We start from the raw sequence: 20,595 nt of genomic DNA, 5'->3' as shown, positions 1-20,595 counted from the left end.
TTCTGCAGACTAAATAACCCCAGTTCCCTCAGCCTTTCCTCTTAAGTCATGTACCCCAGCACCCTACTCATTTTCATTGCCTTCCGCTGGACTCTCCAACTTGTCCATCTTTTCTGTAGTGGGGGACCCAAAACTGGACACAGCACTCCAGATGTGGCCTCACCAGTGCTGAATAGAGGGGAATAATCACTTCCCTTGATCTGCTGGCAATGCTCCTACTAATGCAGCCCAATATGCCATTAGACTTCTTGGCAACAAGGGCACACTGTTGACTCATATCCAACTTCTCATCCTCTGTAATCCCCAGGTCCTTTTCTGTGGAACTGACGCTTAGCCAGTCAGTCCCCAGCCTGTAGCTTTGCATGGGATTCTTCCGTCCCAAGTGCAGGACTCTGAACTTGTCCTTGGTGAACCTCATCAGATTTCTTTTAGCAGAATCCTCCAATTTGTCTAAGTCACTCTGGACCCTATCCCTACCCTCCAGCATATCTACCTCTCCCCCATCATAGTGTCATCCGCGAACTTGCTGAGGATGCAATCCATCCCATCATCCAGATCATTAATGAAATGTTGAACAAAACCAGTCCTAGGACCGACCCCTGGGGCACTTCACTTGATACCGGCTGCCAAATAGACATTGAGCCATTGATCACTACCCTTTGAGCCCGATGATCTAGTTAGCTTTCTATCCAGCTTATAGTCCATTCATCCAATCCATACTTTAACTTGCTGGCAAGAATACTGTGGGAGACGGTATTGAAAGCTTTGCTAAAGTCAAGATATATCACGTCCACTGTTTTCCCCATATCCACAGAGCCAGTTATCTCATCATAGAAGGCAATCAGGTTGGTCAGGCATGACTTGCCTTTGGTGAATCCATGTTGATTGTTCCTGATCACCTTCCTCTCCTCCAAGTGCTTCAGAATGGATTCCTCGAGGACCTGCTCTGTGATTTTTCCAGGGACACTTCAATATTTTAGAGGGGAGATTTTCAAAGGCACAAAGGGGAGTTAGCTTCCCAACAAGTCAATGGGACTTATTCAAAATCTCTTCCAAAGGGTGTAATCTTTGGCTTTTTTGTGCCATAAATCTATGCACTCAAAAGTGCTATTATGACTGCCCAAGAATTTTGTAGGCCCATGTTTAAAATTTAATTTCCAACCTTGGAACTGACTAAGGTGCCATCAATATTTGCTGTCCTCCAGATAGGAAGGAACTACCATATTTGCAGGACATAATTATAGGAAGCCACCGCAATTACTACAAGTACTTGGATACTAAATGTTGAGTTTTTAATTGTGTGAATCTTTGGAAATTGGGAACAGCTCTAATTACCAGGTGTTTTTAAAAGGCACATTAACTAACTACTTGAACGGCACCAAAGGTCTTGTATGTGGTACATGGGCAACATATATACAACATTTTTCTCACATACGAGACTGAGAAGCTAGCACTTCAGAGAATGCTGGCATGACCAAATGCAGTTCCAGTACAATTACATTTGAGACAGACACCAATTTTTCATGTTTGATTTTTTTGCTTGTGAAAAAGACAGTATTTACCCTCTGGCCTATTTAACTATATTCTTACACTAATATTTAAGATCTAATGGGGAAAGATGATCAGTCAGTTGGCCTCTCTGGGGTGTTAGACTCGTATGCTGAAAGGTGTTTGTGGCCTGGGGGACAGTGTTTCTTCTTTCTGCGTTCCCTGACATGTGCAAGACTTAGGCCTCTGCTGATAGGGCCAAGGGTACCCCTTCCTCAAAACCCATATGTGAACCCATATAGAGCTGGCTGGAACATTTCAAGCATTGAACATTTCTGAAGAAAAACAGGGATAATATTTTTGGAAAAATGTTAATTTCTTACCTTCTCTGGGTCTCTAGTGCCATGATGGCATCTATGCTGCCTGTCGCTATCTCTCTCCTTCATCATTTGTATACCCTAGAGGACAACTGATTGCTGCAGAACATACTAGAGCCCTCATCAGGAGGCCAAAGAAGATATGGACCCTCAGAGATGGGTAAATAGTCACCACTGCCCAGGGGATAAGTTGTATGCAGTCAGAAGTTGGCTAGAGGTTTTGCTTATCCATCCACCCATTCCTATTACTAAGTCATCTGTAAGCCTATATGGAGATGCAAAAAGGTTACAGACCAAAAGAACAGACAAAGCTGGAAAGAAGAACAAAGACCTGCTTGACTGAGGAATGATTCTTTTTCTTCTTGTGTGTCTTTTGTTAAAATGTCATGAAACACACTGAAAATATATATATTCCATCAAGGAATTTGTACAAGGTCTAAAATAGGGTGTAAAATTTCATCCTATATTTGTTTGGCAAGTTTCAAAAGGCTCTGCAAAAAGGTACCGTTTAATAGGAGCAATTTTTGTCAGCCAGACTGCAGATTACTGACATTTTGCCCAGCTATAAGAGCAGAAATGCTACCATATCAATGACTACAGGATTATGCAAAACCTTCTACTGCAGTGCTGTTCACCTGAAAACTTTTTAAAAAGTAATTAGATTTTCTGATCTTAATCACTAGAGGAATCTTTCAGGCATCAATATCAAACAACTAAGAAATCTAAAGTCATTTTAATCAGTATTGGCTTATAGCCCCACAGGATACTGCTATGACAGTATCCAAGCAATGATTCCTCCAACTCAGTCTAATCACAGGGAAAGAAACTGAGACATTAGCAAGAAAGCAGATTGAAGCTAGTGCTCGCCCTGCAATTTTGATATATATATTTACAAACTTGCATTTTAATGTAATTCAGCTTTGATCTCATGCTTACAGAGCCACAGCTAGTAAATATATATCTGACTTTTTGTAATATGTGCCACTTTTTTCCCCCCTTAGGATTTCAGCATGACCACTGGAGGTAAGGATGTGTGTGCAGAAAGGGCTCCAAGATTCTACCATCATAAATCATATTTAGGCATAGTTTTTGTGTAGGACTATAATTTATGAGGCATGCCTTGTGTGGCTGAAATGTGTATCTTCCAAATAAAGGGAAATCCATTCAGCTCTGCTCTAAAAACTAAATCTGACCTTATGGCAACAGCAGAGTCCATTACGTAATACATTTTACATAATCACAGTGGAAGTCGTGACACACAGTTTGAAATTTTGGCTGGCAGAACTTTAAACTGTTCAAAAAAAGAGAACAGTAGAACTGAATGAAACACTGAAAATTTCTACTAAAAAGTATTACAACCATACTTTCAGCATTGAGGGATTTACTTTTACCAGGAGGGCTATTTTATTTATTCATTCTTGATGGATTGATAGAGTGCCTTTTTCACAAGCCTTGATGCACCACAGAATTAATTACTCTTTGCCAGAATATGTTTCTATCTCGCTGTTTTGTGGGGCTGGTGAAGATGGCAGCTCTGGCTTCCTAATGAATGTCTTTGCAAGGAGAAACTGTTGGGTGGAATAGAGCCATTGTAGCAGCTCCCTGTGCCATCTTCCTCCCAGCTGCAGCCACTAGCTATGTGGCTGGGGAAAAGGAGGTGTGACCAGGGCAAACTTAGTCTCTCTAGGGGATCACAACCACCATAAAGGCACTGGATGTCTAGGAGCTGGGTGTAAATTGGAGCAACCTGAGGCTCCTTTTGAGCATGTGAGTGCGTGTATGAGAATCAGGGCATAGTGGTGCTTTAAAATCCCCCTTTCTCCCCAACATCACACTTCCAAGCGCAGTCTGAATGCAGCCCAGGATTTAAGCATGTATTATAGGTATCGGCCATGAAGAAATCTAAGTAAGCACATTAGAAAATGACCTAGTGCTTAATACGTGGGAGACATGTTCTCCAATGGAAGCATGCAGCCAGGAGTGAAGGGATGAGGATAGGGATGGGAAGAGCTCTGGGGAATTAACTCACCTTTCTCTTTAGAAGAATTAAACAGTAACTGAGACAGTTACAATGGAACAAAATGCTGCTGTAAAATGCACTAAATTGCATCAGTCCTAGTACTTTTTGTCTTAAATAAAAGACCCCTAAAGGCATGGAACTTTCACCAGAGTTACCACTATGCTTTGCCAACCTGGCTTCTCTTCCTAAATGATAAGTCCTTGAAATGCCAATGTTTTTAAATTGGAGCAAAACAAAAGAAAACCAGTTTGGGGCCAATTTGTAGATGGACTGAAGCAATGTAGCTCCTTTGACTTCAATGAAGGCACACTGATTTACACCACCTAGGAATCTGGTCCACTGTATTAGGAAAACCTCCTGTAGTCTATTCTCTACAAATATGCTGTTCGAAGAGAACAGAAAAGAAACTAAACTTTTTAAAAACCATTTCAAATGTGACATTTTCAGGTAACTCGGTAAATCTCTTGTAAAAAGCCATTTTCTAATACTTAAGGGAATTTCAAATTAGCTAGACATTCTGTACTACCTGTGAAATATAAGCAGCTCACAGGAATAAGGAAAATGAACTCAAATAACCCTGAGAAGACTAGAGGAAAAAGTGCAGGGTATATACTGTACTGAGCTAGTTTATAAATCTTCAGAAGTTACTCAAGTATAAGAAAAAAAGATTGTTGATGTTCATTTTGACAGCCATCTACCAGTGGTAAAGTCTATGATGTATTTGTACATGAAAGAAAATGAGACTGAGGTTGTGCATTTCAGTGGATAGGGAAAACATTTTTTAAAATATCAGATTTTTTTTGTGGGAATGGATTTCCATTTTCTGGCCAGCTCTGTTCGCTCAACTCCTAGCAGACTTTGTGCTTGGCAGTTTGGGCTTGAGTTCTCCTTGTCATGGCATCTTTTTAGTAATACAGATACAAGAAAGAATTGGTGGGGACAAGGAGAGGGGAAATCTAAATCTCAAGGCATCAGAAAGTAGAAACTTGCAGTACCGAAGAAGTAGCTGATGGATCTGAGCAGATCCATTAGGTTCCCTTGGCAAAGATCAGTTAGGTTTTGTTTAGCATTTTTTTTCCTTAAATGTAACATTTTAATTGTGCCCTATCCCTGAAATGTTCAGAAAGTGTGTGTGTATGTTTAACTAGTGGGAGGCAAACATTTTAAAAGGAAACATTTGTAAAGGTTTCTCCTGATAAAGTCAGTAAGTATTTTTCTAAAAAAAACTTATATTAAAAATTATTTGATCTTCTGTGGAGTTGTTGTAGCAAAGTTGGAGACTAAACTAAATCATTAAAGCATGAAATGCAGGCATTTCAATCCTTTTCTAAATAGCAACACAAACTTACCCATGGAGTTGGTACAGATACCTCCATTATCTGGGTGGTGATACTCCTATTAGTCAAAGGTAGAGTATGTAGTGTAAAATAAACCCTTGGTATCAGAGGCTCGGTAGGAGGCCTGAGTCCTGAACTAAAGTAATGGTCAAGACCTTGCTAACATAAAGCAAAGTTATGCTGTGAGCCAGAGCCAGGCCCTGCTCACAGAAGTTGTCAAAGAAGATGGCTGCTAAAAGCACGTATACACATATAAGCACTAATAAAATGAACGTGTGCCAGGATGGCACCAGAACATCCCGGTATGAACACATCCCACAGCGATAACAAGGAACAGGCAGACCCATCCTAAAGCCAGGGTTAAAAGGATAATATGATGGATAGACTTGTTCGAACCAACTTGTACCAGGGGAGAGGCAGCATCCTAATGCATAGAGGGGCTGTATCTCAATACGTCAGGAGTGATGTGTAACCTGTTTGTACCTGGGTATAAGAATGCACCTCTGAGTGGTTGTCTTTGTATGGCCTAGGGGGCAGTGGAGAGTCCTGCTACTGACTGAGCTGGTCCATTGTCAAGGGGCACATATTTGTAGTATGTCCTGTAGAGTCTGTGGGAAACTATTACTGTGCTTCGTTTGACAAAAACCTGGCCAGGTGCCTTCATACCTTGTGAGAGTCTGTGTTCATTAGGGGTTCGCTCAGGATCTGCTGTGTCAGCTATCTGCGGAGAGGTGGGGCAGTACATAGAGGGAACACGCACACACAGCTGACTGTTATTTTAACCCATATTCTCTGGCTCATATGTTCTATATGTACCTCAGTTGTGAACAGAGCAAGCCTAAGTAAATAAATAAATAAAACTGACACTGAGCATCTGTCCCCAGAAAAGTAATCCAGAATGTGACTCTGTTCTCCCATTACTGCACCAATGAAAATGAGAGGTGAATGTGACCTTATACCTCCAAGAAGTGCCTCACCACACAACCTAGAAAAGTTTTCTAGAAGCAAGTGTTGCACAAGTGTTTTTTTTTTTCTCCTTTTCCTTTCTTTTGGGACTAATTGTCATGTAATAGGAAAAAAAGCAATAGCAGGAAAACCAATTTCTATTTGCTTGTAGTAGGCTACTATAACTAGCTCACCTGAGTTAATTGGAGGTTGCACTGGTGTTAGAAGACAATCAGAATTTAGACTCTAATATTTACTGACTATCCAGTGATCCACCTACTGAATTTCCCTTTTCTTTTTATTTCAGTTATTTATTCCTTATTTCTAGAGAGGCCAAAACTAGAATAATTTTTCAACCACCTTGAACTTTGAAATATTTGTTCAGATCCAAGTACTACTTATCCAATCTCTGGTTTTGCTTTTCCAAAGACACAGTCAGTACCACTCCCAGTTTGTCCATTTTTATTCATTCCATTTTCCTTCTGTTTAGCTTTCAAAAAGTCTCCATTTACTGCAGCTCTGAGGTTTTAATATATTTGAACAATTTTATTATAGTAAAAATTGATTACAAGTTCCAGCAAGATATAAAATCTGAAAAAAAAGAAATATGTATCTGTAAATATATATAGTGTTTGCAAACAAAGTAGAAGCTACAATAAGGGTGTTAAACAATACACTATATATTTAAAAGTTAATGATCAAGACATAACTCCCTGAAGCCTGGATTCCCTCTTCCCATACTGCCTCAACAACTGCTGTCTTTCATAGGGAGCTTCTTCGCCCAAATTATCCTTCTGCCATTTCTACACTCTACCCCTTGACTCTTTCCACATCACCTTCTTTGACTTTGACATGTGGTTCTCCCTTTCCTCACAATACCCCACCTCCATCGTTGGTGACTTCAACTTCTATGCTGGTGTACTATATGAACCATTAGAGTCCCACCTACCTCTCATTTCATCTTCAATCGTGGATCAACTCTCCCACTCGCTTGGCTTCATCTTCACTGAACAGTGCTACTTCTCCCAACATCTGAATGCCTTTGCTCTGACCACCACCTCATCTGTCAGCATCACCCACTGCTCCAGGCCACTTGCTCCTTTGTACATCTTTTCCATGACCTCCAATCCATCGATATCCAGGACTTTTTCTATCACTCTCAGTGCCCCCATCCATCCTCTCTCCCATAACCATCTCCATGCTTTCTTTCATGCAGCCTTTTAAGAAGAAATGTCCTCTATCAACTTAACTATAAGGTCACCACCCTCTCCTTTCAAATCTCTTCTCACCTCAAAACTGACTTCTACCTACAAGGCACTGCCAAAGAACAACAACTAGGCTGAGAGACAAAGAAATAGATTGTTCGTTTGAAAAAGTAATTGTGTGTTTTATTTTTTCTCTCCCCACCCTTTGTCTACTTTGTTTGTTCTAAGGGCATGTCTACACTTGGAGCTAGGGGTGTGATTCCCAGCTGGTGTACACATACTCGTGCTAGCTCCCACCTATCTATTGGGCTAAAAGTAGTAATGTAGCCATGGTAGCACAGGCCACCTTGACTACAAACCCACCTGGATCCGCTGGGTACATATTCAGGGTGGTGAGCCTGTGCCACTGCTGGCTGCTGCCTATGCTCCTACAGCTACACTATTATTTTTAGTGCATTACCTCAATGAGAGAGAGCAAGAGAGCAAGTATGTTTACACACACTGGCAATCACAGCCCTCGCTCCAAGGGTAGACATAGTGTTAGATTATGAGCTCTTGAGGCCAGGGAGTGTTTTCCTGTACATCTAGCACACTGTGGGTGCTACCAGAATGAAAATATAATATAATCCATTAATAATATTTATTGCTATGCAGAACAATTATACACTTACTTTGAAGGGTTATTTTTAGAATGCTGGACGCAAATTTAATTTTCTGAATAGCTGTTGATGATGCCATAGCAGGAAATCCTCACTAAATACGTGCACCTGAGTCTTTTCTTTGTTTCAATTTATAAGTGGCTATTCATAATAGAAATAAGACCTATTTGGCCCCATATCATATTTCTTGGTTTTCAATCACTAGGACTTTTTTGTGTGTGCTGTGATAGACCCAGGCCAGTTGGGTACAGCAGAGTAGCCTTATAGGATCCAGAGAGTACTAAAGGATCCCCCCACAGCCTAAGAGGGGGGGTCCACAGGCCCGGGACAACTAATGAAATAACAGGGACAGGAGTGCGGTCAAAGGGTAAAATGAAGGGAACCAGACAGGGACACTGAGCAGAGAACCCCAGAGAGTGCCCTCTGCTCCTCGAAGGAGTCAAGGAAGTCAGTGGATGCCGCCCAGAGGAACTCTGCCTGGAGACGTGAAGGGACGGAGGATCGGAACTAGGCACCACAGTCACAGGAGACTCCATTGGCCAACCTCCTCACCCTGGTTTTATAGATGGCCATTTTAGCCAGGGCCAGGAAGAGGTTGATCAGGAGGTCCTGTGACTTATTGGGGTCATGGATAAGGAGTGCATAGAAAGGAGGTGGGGGGAAAGTGCAACCAAAAGCTTAACAAAATATTTGAGGAGCAGGAATAGGGGCTGTAGTTGTAGCACTCCAGGTATATGTGCGCCCGCCAGGGTTTCCCTCACGCCACAAAAGGGACAGTTGTTTGGGATGGGGTGAACCGCACCAAGTACACGCCTGTGCTCACGGCCCAGTGAAGGAGCAGCCAACTGATATCCCTGGTGGAACTCAGGACCAGAGTGGAATATAGGCTGGCCCACCGGGGCTCCTCACCCTCCAGAGGTGGCAGGAGGTCCTGCCATTTTGTATCAGGGTAGGACACAAGGGTGAGGACATGAAGGGTGTGGAGCAGGAGCGTATATAGATGTTTCCTTGGTGCAGGCTATGGAAGAAGACTGGCTGCAGCTCATGCAGCTGGCTCACTGTGAAGGGGAGGGAGAGTCTGTTGGGTCCATGGGGCAGAGGCCCAATGAAAAGTCGCAGCGGGCCTGGGGTGGAGGGTGGGTGGGGCACGCTCTCATGTAGGACTCGGTCGAGGTAAACCTGAGCATCAGGTGGCAAGGCACTCTCATCTCCTGTACGTGCTGGAGATTACGAGGTCTGGAGAGCCCCATGCAATGAACAAGTGTCAGGAGATTGTTAGTCTCCCCTATTGTAGTCCAGGAGGTCTCTAACTCTTGTGACTTCTGCCAGGACCAACCTCTGGTGCACCGAGAGGGACTCCGCCACCTGAACATGGAGCTGGGGGTTATGTAGCAAGAGCTCCGCGAGGAGATCTGCCCCCTTGGTGCTTGCCCTGGACCTGGTCATTGAAAGCAGTTTCCAGGTCCGGAGGAGGTCCTGGTAGAAGACCAGAAGCCTTGAGAGGTCTTGTGGAAGACCTCTCGGATGGAGATAAAGGAGCTGCCGGTCTTATCGGAGCCCTTCGAAGCAGAGCAAGAAGGTATGCGCCAGCATGCTCCATGCCGGACTATCTGCACCATAAAGGAGCCTCTGCAGGGCCTGGAGGCGGAAGGTAAGGACCTGAGTGTGCAGACACTTCAGGCCCTGCCCTCCCTCCTACAGGGGTAGGTGGAGAACCCCTGCAGGGACTCAGAGCAATCCTGACCAAAAGAACTCCATAATCTATGTCCGGAGGTTGGCCAGGAAACCCGGGGCTGGGACCAGGGTGTTGAGCCGGTACCAGAGCATGGACAGAACTAGTTGATTAAGCACTACCACTCTCCCTTGAAGGGAGAGGCACCGGAGCAGTCCTGTCCATTTCCGGAGCCGCTCTCACCCTGCCCTCTAAATCATACCAGTTCTCCGGTGGAGAGGGATGCGTGGCAGAGAGGTAAATGCCGAGATAGAGCAGTGGACCCGCGCTCCACCGGATGGCTTGAAGCGCAGGTGGGAGGGAGCTCGCCTGCCAGCCATCCCCGACCACCAGGCCAGAGCTCTTGATCCAGTTGACCCGGGCGGAGGAGGCTGCCAAATAAATAGCCTGGCAAGTCTCCACCCACGCCAAGTCACCCAGGTCCTGGATCACGAGGAGCACGTAGTCGGCGTACACCAACAGGACCAGCCATAGCTCCGGCTCCTGCAGCGCCAACCCTGTCAACCTCCTTCGGAGGAGACAGAGGAAGGGCTCGACTGCCAGAGCATACAGCTGGCCCGAAAGGGGGCACCCCTGCCATACTCCTTGCCCGAAGCTGACCGGTTTGGTCAGGGTCCAGTTGAGCCTGACCAGACTCTGTGGAAGCGTACAGCACCCAGAGAAAACCCACAAACTGGGGTCCGAAGCCAAACACTCACAGAGTGCTCAGGACATACCCATGGTCCACTCTGTCGAACACCTTCTCCTGATCCAAGGACAGGAGGGCGAATGACAGACATCCCTATACACGAGTCCCAAGAGGTCCCAGACCAGATACAGGTTGTCAAGGATGCTGCGGCCCGGGACGTTGTAGGTCTGGTCTGGGTGGACCATGTCCACTAGCACAGACCCTAGCCACAGTGAGATGGCTTTTTCTATGACTTTGTAGTCCGTACTGAGGAGCGAGATGGGACGCCAATTTCGTAAATCGTGGAGGACCCCCTTTTTCGGCAATAAGGCGAGCACGGCTCGCCTGCACGAAAGAGGGAGGACCCCACTCTGCAAAGACTCAGCCCAGATGGTAACTAGGTCTGGGCCAAGGACATCCCAGAACACACAGTAGAACTCCACAGTTAGCCCGTCCATGCCCGGAGATTTATTGGTGGGCATGCGGCCGAGGGTTTCTGAGAACTCTGCCAGAGTGAGAGGCAGCTCTAGCTGGTCTCAGTCGCCCGTGTTGACCATAGGGAGCTCCTCCTGCAAGCGTTAGGATTGGTTGAATCCAGGGAGAAAAGGCTTGCGTAGAAGGCCTTGGCCCTCCCGCACATTTCCACTGGATCTGTGAGGGGGATGCTGTCCTCAGAGAAGGCAGGTGACATGCTTCTTGGTCCCCCTCCTTTTCTCAAAGGTGTAGAAGAAGCGGGAGCCATGATCGATCTCCCAAAGGAGACTGATGCGGGATCGAACAAAGGTGCCCTGGGCCCGATGATCTTTGAGGGCCTGGCACTCCTCCCGCTTCTCCTGGCATGCTCTGCAGAGGGGCGGATCCTCGGGGCTGGCGGCCAGACACCTCTCAGTCTCTAAGACCTCCCATTCCAACTGCTCTATAGCCGCATACCTCCGTCGGCTGGCGCCCCGGGTGAAGTCACGGTAGAAGAGCCAGGCGCGTACCTTCCCCAAGTCCCACCACCGCTGCGCCAAGGGAAAGTTACGCTGCTGCCCTCGCCAGGCCAGCTAGAACTCCTGGAAGGATGCCACAAAGCCCACATCCTCCCACAAGCTATTGTTGAAATGCCAATAGGCTGGCCCCGGCCTCTCCGTGCAGAGAGAGGCCATCGCAGTGGCTAGATGATGATCAGAGAATGGGGCCGCCAAATGCTGGAGGAGTGGGCCGGTGAAAAGGTGGAAGTGTAATAAACAGATGTGGTCCAACCTGGAGTGGCGCAATTGGTGGGCTTCCACCTGGACAAAGGTGAACATAGAGATGTCGTCCGGGTGGTGGTTGCGCTAGATGTCCACCGGGGAGTGATGTTCGACTACGTCCCAGAGGACGTCTGCAGCAGCCGGGCACTGCTTGGTCCCCAAGTGGTCCCGCTCCTTGAGGGTGGTGTTAACATCCCCGCCCAGGACAAGGCACTCCGGGCCCGATGTTGAGGCATAGATGTTAACGAGATTGACCACGAGCCCCTCCATACGGACGCGGAGTTGCAGCAGGCAGCCCGGCACAGCCTTGGCAACCCGCAGCACCTCGGGCCGTAGGTCAGGAGAGAACAGGGTCACCACTCCAGCCATACAAACTGTGAGATGGCTAAAGTAGACCCTGTCCCCCAAATCCAGCCACCAGCTGTCTTCGGCGGCCAGATCCGTATGGGTCTCCTGCAGGAAAACCACAGAGTACTCCCCATCCTGAAGGAAGGAGAGCACCTGGGACCTGCAGAGACCCATCCTACAGCCCCGGGTGTTCAACGTTGCGATGAGTGGTGCCATGAGGAGGGCTGGGGGGGATCCTCGCCTGCAGGGATGCTCATGGCCCCATTGGGCCACGCAGCAAACTGTGACCTACCCCGCAGGTGAGCAATGAGTCACGGAAGCCCGGACCCACTGGTAGGCTGCAGCGGCCTGCTTCCTGGTCCTTTTACCCTCCCCCATAAGGGCCCTCGCGGCCCAGAGGATTTGGTGAAAATCCCCCCCATCGCTAGAAAGCAAGCTGTACCTTGTTGCGGGAGCTGCAGACATCTTCAATAAACTCCCTCAGCTCCTCTCGCAGCACATGGGGGGGTGGGATTACTGACTGCTGACCATCCTCTGGTGGGGCCCCTGGCACAGCCCCATGGCCCACCGAGACGGGCAGGCAAGGGGCGGAACCATGTGGCCCGCCTCAAACCTTGGGTCAATAGGGGGTGGCAGAGGGAAGATAGCAGCCCCTAGTGGGTCAGGACAAGGAAACACAAAGGTCTCTCCCTGGAGTCATCTGCTGGAAAGGGGAAGGAGAAGCCCCAGGGATGGCAATAACATGACAGGAGGTGGAGGGGATTGGAACAGGGTCAGCATCAGAGGCAGGGCCAGGGGCAGGAACAGGGGCAGGGACAGAGGTGAGAGTCTGGGCTCCAGAAGCCAAGCAACTGGGCAGTGGTGCTTCCCGCTCAGGCTCAAGGGTTCATGGAGTGGGAAGGGGGCTCTCAGCGATGCCGGGTGCAGGCTCCATGGTGGGTTTGGCAGCCACGGCATCAGGAGGTGGACTGTCTTCTGGAGGACCCCAGACCAGGAAAGAGGTTGATTGCTCCACACCAATGAGGGGTGCCCCTGGTGGCTTGGGTCCCGGCCGCATGGCAATGGCCATCGCCTCAACAGGCTTGGTGGCTGTCAGCTGAGCAGCGGGGACAGCAGAGCAGCTCACAGCAGGAGTTTGCCTGGGAGTTCGCCTGGAGTGAGCCCAGTGAGGCTTACATCTTGCCAACGTCTCTGAGGAAGCTCATAGTAGGTAGGTGATATGGAAGGGGGGGGGGGTTCAGCTGTTGTGACCTGCACTGGATGTGCCATGTTTGTCTTTCTTCCACAGGACAGAAGCGACTTTGTCTGTACAAAGTGCAAGCTGGTCTCCATATTGGAAGAGAAGATTGAAGGTCTGGAGCAACAGGTAACGACCCTGCGTTGTATACAAGAGACTGAGGATTTTCTGGACCAAACTCAGGATAGGCTTCTAGGGGCACAAAACACTAAAGATATAGAGCAGGTTGCACAGAGGAGCCAAGAGGCCAGTGAAGAAGCTTGGCAACATGTGACCTCCAGAAGAGGTAAGCGGAATGTCCGGGTTCCAGTAACACAGACACAGGTAACTAACCGCTTTCATGTTCTCTCCACAGGTACCATTGCGGAGAGTGGACCAGATGATAGGTCTGGGGGGAGAAAGCAGAAGGAGACTCCGCTGGTTGGGAGGCATGAGATGCGATGTCCTGAGGTTGGGGGTTCCACGACCACCACTCCCAAGAGGAGAAGGCGGGTGGTGGTGGTCGGGGACTCTCTCCTCCGGGGGACTGAGTCATCTATCTGCCGCCCTGACCGGGAAAACCGAGAAGTCTGCTGCTTGCCAGGGGCTAAGATTCGTGATGTGACGGAGAGACTGCCGAGACTCATCAAGCCCTCGGATCGCTACCCCTTCCTGCTTCTCCACGTGGGCACCAATGATACTGCCAAGAATGACCTTGAGCGGATCACTGCGGACTACGTGGCTCTGGGAAGAAGGATAAAGGAGTTGGAGGCGCAAGTGGTGTTCTCGTCCATCCTCCCCGTGGAAGGAAAAGGCCTGGGTAGGGACCGTCGAATCGTGGAGGTCAACGAATGGCTACGCAGGTGGTGTCGGAGAGAAGGCTTTGGATTCTTTGACCATGGGATGGTGTTCCATGAAGGAGGAGTGCTGGGCAGAGACAGGCTCCATCTTACGAAGAGAGGGAAGAACATCTTTGCCAGCAGGCTGGCTAACCTAGTGAGGAGGGCTTTAAACTAGGTTCACCGGGGGAAGGAGACCAAAGCCCTGAGGTAAGTGGGAAAGCGGGATACCGGGAGGAAGCACAGGCAGGAATGTCTGTGAGGGGAGGGCTCCTGCCTCATACTGGGAATGAGGGGCGATCAACAGGTTATCTCAAGTGCTTATATACAAATGCACAAAGCCTTGGAAACAAGCAGGGAGAACTGGAGGTCCTGGTGATGTCAAGGAATTATGACGTGATTGGAATAACAGAGACTTGGTGGGATAACTCACATGACTGGAGTACAGTCATGGATGGTTATAAACTGTTCAGGAAGGACAGGCAGGGCAGAAAAGGTGGGGGAGTAGCACTGTATGTAAGGGAGCAGTATGACTGCTCAGAGCTCCGGTACGAAACTGTGGAAAAACCTGAGTGTCTCTGGATTAAGTTTAGAAGTGTGTGCAATAAGAGTGATGTCATGGTGGGAGTCTGCTATAGACCACCGGACCAGGGGGATGAGGTGGATGAGGCTTTCTTCCGGCAACTCACGGAAGCTACTATATCGCATGCCCTGATTCTCATGGGTGACTTTAATTTTCCTGATATCTGCTGGGAGAGCAATACAGCGGTGCATAGACAATCCAGGAAGTTTTTGGAAAGCGTAGGGGACAATTTCCTGGTGCAAGTGCTAGGGGAGCCAACTAGGGGGAGCGCTTTTCTTGACCTGCTGCTCACAAACCGGGTAGAATTAGTGGGGGAAGCAAAAGTGGATGGGAATCTGGGAGGCAGTGACCATGAGTTGGTTGAGTTCAGGATCCTGACGCAGGGAAGAAAGGTAAGCAGCAGGATACGGACCCTGGACTTCAGGAAAGCAGACTTTGACTCCCTCAGGGAACAGATGGCCAGGATCCCCTGGGGGACTAACATGAAAGGGAAGGGAGTCCAGGAGAGCTGGCTGTATTTCAAGGAATCCCTGTTGAGGTTACAGGGACAAACCATCCCGATGAGTCGAAAGAATAGTAAATATGGCAGGCGACCAGCTTGGCTTAATGGTGAAATCCTAGCGGATCTTAAACATAAAAAAGAAGCTTACAAGAAGTGGAAGGTTGGACATATGACCAGGGAAGAGTATAAAAATATTGCTCGGGCATGTAGGAAAGATATCAGGAGGGCCAAATCGCACCTGGAGCTGCAGCTAGCAAGAGATGTCAAGAGTAACAAGAAGGGTTTCTTCAGGTATGTTGGCAACAAGAAGAAAGCCAAGGAAAGTGTGGGCCCCTTACTGAATGAGGGAGGCAAGCTAGTGACAGAGGATGTGGAAAAAGCTAATGTACTCAATGCTTTTTTTGCCTCTGTTTTCACTAACAAGGTCAGCTCCCAGACTGCTGTGCTGGGCATCACAAAATGGGGAAGAGATGGCCAGCCCTCTGTAGAGATAGAGGTGGTTAGGGACTATTTAGAAAAGCTGGACGTGCACAAGTCCATGGGGCCGGACGAATTGCATCCGAGAGTGCTGAGGGAATTGGCGGCTGTGATTGCAGAGCCCTTGGCCATTATCTTTGAAAACTCGTGGCGAACGGGGGAAGTCCCGGATGACTGGAAAAAGGCTAATGTAGTGCCCATCTTTAAAAAAGGGAAGAAGGAGGATCCTGGGAACTACAGGCCGGTCAGCCTAACCTCAGTCCCTGGAAAAATCATGGAGCAGGTCCTCAAAGAATCAATCCTGAAGCACTTGGAGGAGAGGAAAGTGATCAGGAACAGTCAGCATGGATTCACCAAGGGAAGGTCATGCCTGACTAATCTAATCGCCTTTTATGATGAGATTACTGGTTCTGTGGATGAAGGGAAAGCAGCGGATGTATTGTTTCTTGACTTTAGCAAAGCTTTTGACACGGTCTCCCACAGCATTCTTGTCAGCAAGTTAAGGAAGTATGGGCTGGATGAATGCACTATAAGGTGGGTAGAAAACTGGCTAGATTGTCGGGCTCAACGGGTAGTGATCAATGGCTCCATGTCTAGTTGGCAGCCGGTGTCAAGTGGAGTGCCCCAGGGGTCGGTCCTGGGGCCCGTTTTGTTCAATATCTTCATAAATGATCTGGAGGATGGTGTGGATTGCACTCTCAGCAAATTTGCGGATGATACTAAACTGGGAGGAGTGGTAGATACGCTGGAGGGGAGGGATAGGATACAGAAGGACCTAGACAAATTGGAAGATTGGGCCAAAAGAAATCTAATGAGGTTCAATAAGGATAAGTGCAGGGTCCTGCACTTAGGATGGAAGAATCCAATGCACCGCTACAGACTAGGGACCGAATGGCTCGGCAGCAGTTCTGCGGAAAAGGACCTAGGGGTGACAGTGGACGAGAAGCTGGATATGAGTCAGCAGTGTGCCCTTGTTGCCAAGAAGGCCAATGGCATTTTGGGATGTATAAGTAGGGGCATAGCGAGCAGATCGAGGGACGTGATCGTTCCCCTCTATTCGACACTGGTGAGGCCTCATCTGGAGTACTGTGTCCAGTTTTGGGCCCCACACTACAAGAAGGATGTGGATAAATTGGAAAGAGTACAGCGAAGGGCAACAAAAATGATTAGGGGTCTAGAGCACATGACTTATGAGGAGAGGCTGAGGGAGCTGGGATTGTTTAGTCTGCAGAAGAGAAGAATGAGGGGGGATTTGATAGCTGCTTTCAACTACCTCAAAGGGGGTTTCAAAGAGGATGGCTCTAGACTGTTCTCAATGGTAGCAGATGACAGAACGAGGAGTAATGGTCTCAAGTTGCAATGGGGGAGGTTTAGATTGGATATTAGGAAAAACTTTTTCACTAAGAGGGTGCTGAAACACTGGAATGCGTTACCTAGGGAGGTGGTAGAATCTCCTTCCTTAGAGGTTTTTAAGGTCAGGCTTGACAAAGCCCTGGCTAGGATGATTTAACTGGGACTTGGTCCTGCTTTGAGCAGGGGGTTGGACTAGATGACCTTCTGGGGTCCCTTCCAACCCTGATATTCTATGATTCTATGATTCTAACGGGGTGCCATCTGCGGCTGGGTTGGTGGAAGAGTCCAGGGGCTCCTCGGAGGCGGGAGCGGAAGCAATGGTTAACGGGAGGGAGCATGGGGAAAGGGGGGCCAGAGTGAGGTCACCCAGATTGAGGCCCACTGGCAGACGGCCAGAGCAGTGGTGGGCTGGGAAGGAGGAAGTCCCTCCGGACGTGTCCCATTGCTCGGCAGATGTAGCACTGGGCCTCCCCCATAAAGTAGTGCACCCAGTAATGGGCCCCCTGGTAAGGGACCAGAAATGACCCCTCGAGCACCTCTCCATCACGTGCCGTCAGCGGCAGTTGAAGCTGCATCTGCTGGCAGAACGAGAGGCTGTGACTGAAGGCAGGGTCTTTGCAGCCCAGTGGGAGAGGGCTAACAATGGAGATGGGTTTCCCCAGGGTGGAGAGAGTGGGTAATAGGGCAGCATTGGGAAGAAAGGGAGGGACAGAGGTCAGGACCAGGCAGATGCCCAAGTCTTCTAGCGGCTCTAGGGAGATCAACACCCCCCCCACTGCCAGGCCCTTTTCCACCGCCTCCTGGGCGGCGGCCTCCGCTGCTAAGAAGACAACGACCTTTCCATACATTTTGGAGGCTGCCACAATGGCCGTGGACCCCACCACCCTCGCCAATACCCGCACGTAGGTTTCTACATGGGGCGAGGTGGGCACCAGGAGGCAACGGACACCGTGTTTCCTGGTCAAGGTCAGGAAGGGTCCCCGGCCGCTCTAGATGGTAGCAGAGGCGGTGGGCGGGAAAGATGACATAGCAGCAGGCAGGGGGCTGCCACCACCTGGGGGCTGGGGGAGGGGCACCCGCAGAGCTGGTGGAGGGAACAGTGGGGAGGGATGCTGTGGCCGGTGGTGGGGCCGTGGTAGTGGGGGCAGCCCCTGCCATAGCAGGCTTGATCTTTTTAACGGGGCCCTTACCCTTCTTTTTATCTTGGCCCTTCCCCCTAGCTGGGGGACTTCCCCAGAGTCGGAAGGGGCGAGGGACGTGGCAGCAGTGGAGGTCATCCTGGTGTCCACCGGTGCCCCAGCGGGGGTAGTAGCAGGTGGTTCAGCTGCGGCAGCAGAGATAGAGGCTCGGGGGGGGCAATAGCGCGGCAGCTGGGGGAGGGGCGGTGGAGTCTTCTGGAGGGGTCCCACTTGCCTTATACCCTGCCATCATGAACAAGGAGGGAAGGGGGAAAAAAAAAACACCAGAGAGGAGGGGAAAGGGAAAGCAGGTCAACCACTCCTCCCCACTAGGCTGCAGGCAGGGGAGGAAGGCACCAAAAGGGGTGGGCTGGATCAGGGGGGGAATCAAGGTCTGGGGTCAATCACCAACACCAGGTGGGACTCCAGCTCCTCTAGCTGCACTAGGGGAGGGCGGAATACAACAGCATTGGGGGGGTGCAAACTAAAATGGGGAGTGGCATAAGCACATGGAAGGGGGCATGGGTGCACGGAACAAAGGGCTAAGCGGGCTGGAGTTAGGGCAGGAAAACCAAGGGGCTAGCTTTGGAGGCTGGGGCGAGTCAAACAAACAAAGGCTGCAGAAGGAAATGGACGGGGCGGGCAGGCAAACAAACTGAAGCTAGTAAGGGGGCCTGGGGCAAAGGGGGGCAAAAGGCTGCAAGGGGCAAATGGGCAGGTAGCAAGGGGCAAAGCTGTGGAGTGGGCAGTCCCGGGGGGGATGGACGGACGTGCGCCCATGTGCGCTTGCACAATGTCAGTGTGGGCTGGCTGCTGTTTCTGGCTCAAATGGTGGAAACAGGGCATGGCAAGCCAAGCAAGCAGCTGTGTCTAGAGGCAGGAGGTAAACAGCCAGTGGGGGTGGTGTTGGGGGGGGACACAGATTGATCAGGGAGCAGCTCCACACCACACCCCACGTCCCCACAAACAGTCACAACCCCCACCACAAGAGCACAGTTTGAAAGTTACTCAGTCCAAAAGGCCCCCTCCATGGTGGTCTGCAAAGTCTTTAGGTGCTCCCCCACTGGTAGATGCTCCTCTTCTTCTCCTTCTCCTCTAGGATCCAGCAGCTCCCGGGCAGCAGCAGTTCCAGCAACTCCAGATGGCAGTCTGGTGGCTAGGCAGGCAGAAAGGACCTCTCACAGGTGGTGATGGTGGTGATGGCGTTCACAGCAGCAACGGCTAGGGCTGGAGTCCCTCACTCCCTTCCTCTGGGGAGCGGGCCAGTAGGCCCCCCACAAGGTGCTGCAGTTGGAGCAGTAGCAGCACCCAAGGGTGGCGGGGGGGGGTCCAGCAGCTGGCCAGCAACCAGGTAGCAGAGATGCAGGGTGGGTGGTGTCTGGCCCAGCCAGGGGAGCAGCTGGAGGGGTGGTGGCAGCAGCAAAAGTCTAAGGCCAGCAGTCTCTCTCCTCCCTCCAGACCAGTCAGGTTCAGGAGAGGGCAGATCTACTGGCCACTGGATGAACAATTTTCTGTTCCCTGACTGACCAGAGCAGGGGCTGCTCCAGGCTAATGAGAACACCCGACTCCAATTAACCTGCAAAGAGTCAGGTGAGGCCATTAAGCTAATGTGAGCACCTGACTCTAATTAAGGCCCCTCTGATCATATAAAAGGGCTCACTCCAGTCAGGCAGAGAGGTGAATAAGCATGACACACAATAGTCTTAACACAACACAACCAATTTTCCTTGCCAGGACATTTAATTGTGCCAATCAGAGATTAATTATTTGTCTGTTGTAGACACTAATTCAAAATAAGAGAAAATACCCTTCAGAATGACTTTGAAATACAAAATATGAATAAAAGGCTTGATTCATAGAGTAGATTCTGTTACTCTGTATAATCACTGCAGATTGTCCAAGCTGACAAATATCTTTGCTTTTGTTGAATAAGAGAGTAAATTCTAATATATACATTTATAGTTTCTGTAATTTCTCACATAATAAATGCCAGCAACAAGCCATGTTTATCCACAAAGCTGGACAGACAAGTCCCCTTTCATTTGCATTTGTTATATAAATTTTTTTTTAAAAAAAGGAGGAGTCCTTCTGGCACCTTAGAGACTAACACATTTATTTGGGCATAAAGACTCCTCTTTGTTTTTGCTGAAACAGACTAACATGGCTACTACTCTGAAACCTGTAAACATTTTTATGGTTGTAATAGATGTCCACTCTTTGCTTGAGCCCGAGTTACTGTATACGCTCACTAAAGGCCCAGATTGTGTCACTTAGTCCTTACCTGAGTTGAGAACTGTTATGTTAACTTAGGAAGATGCAAAGTTCTCCCTGCAGCCTGAGGAGATAGGCAGGTGAGCTGCAGGGAGAATTTTGCATGGTGCGAGAGGGGAGACTGGCCCCTTTGGAGTGACTTGAACCCTGAGGGCAGCAGGAG

Source organism: Dermochelys coriacea, chromosome 4, assembly GCF_009764565.3.
Source record: "Dermochelys coriacea isolate rDerCor1 chromosome 4, rDerCor1.pri.v4, whole genome shotgun sequence".
NCBI classification, from domain to species: Eukaryota; Metazoa; Chordata; order Testudines; family Dermochelyidae; genus Dermochelys; species Dermochelys coriacea.
This window is presented reverse-complemented; position numbering follows the sequence as displayed.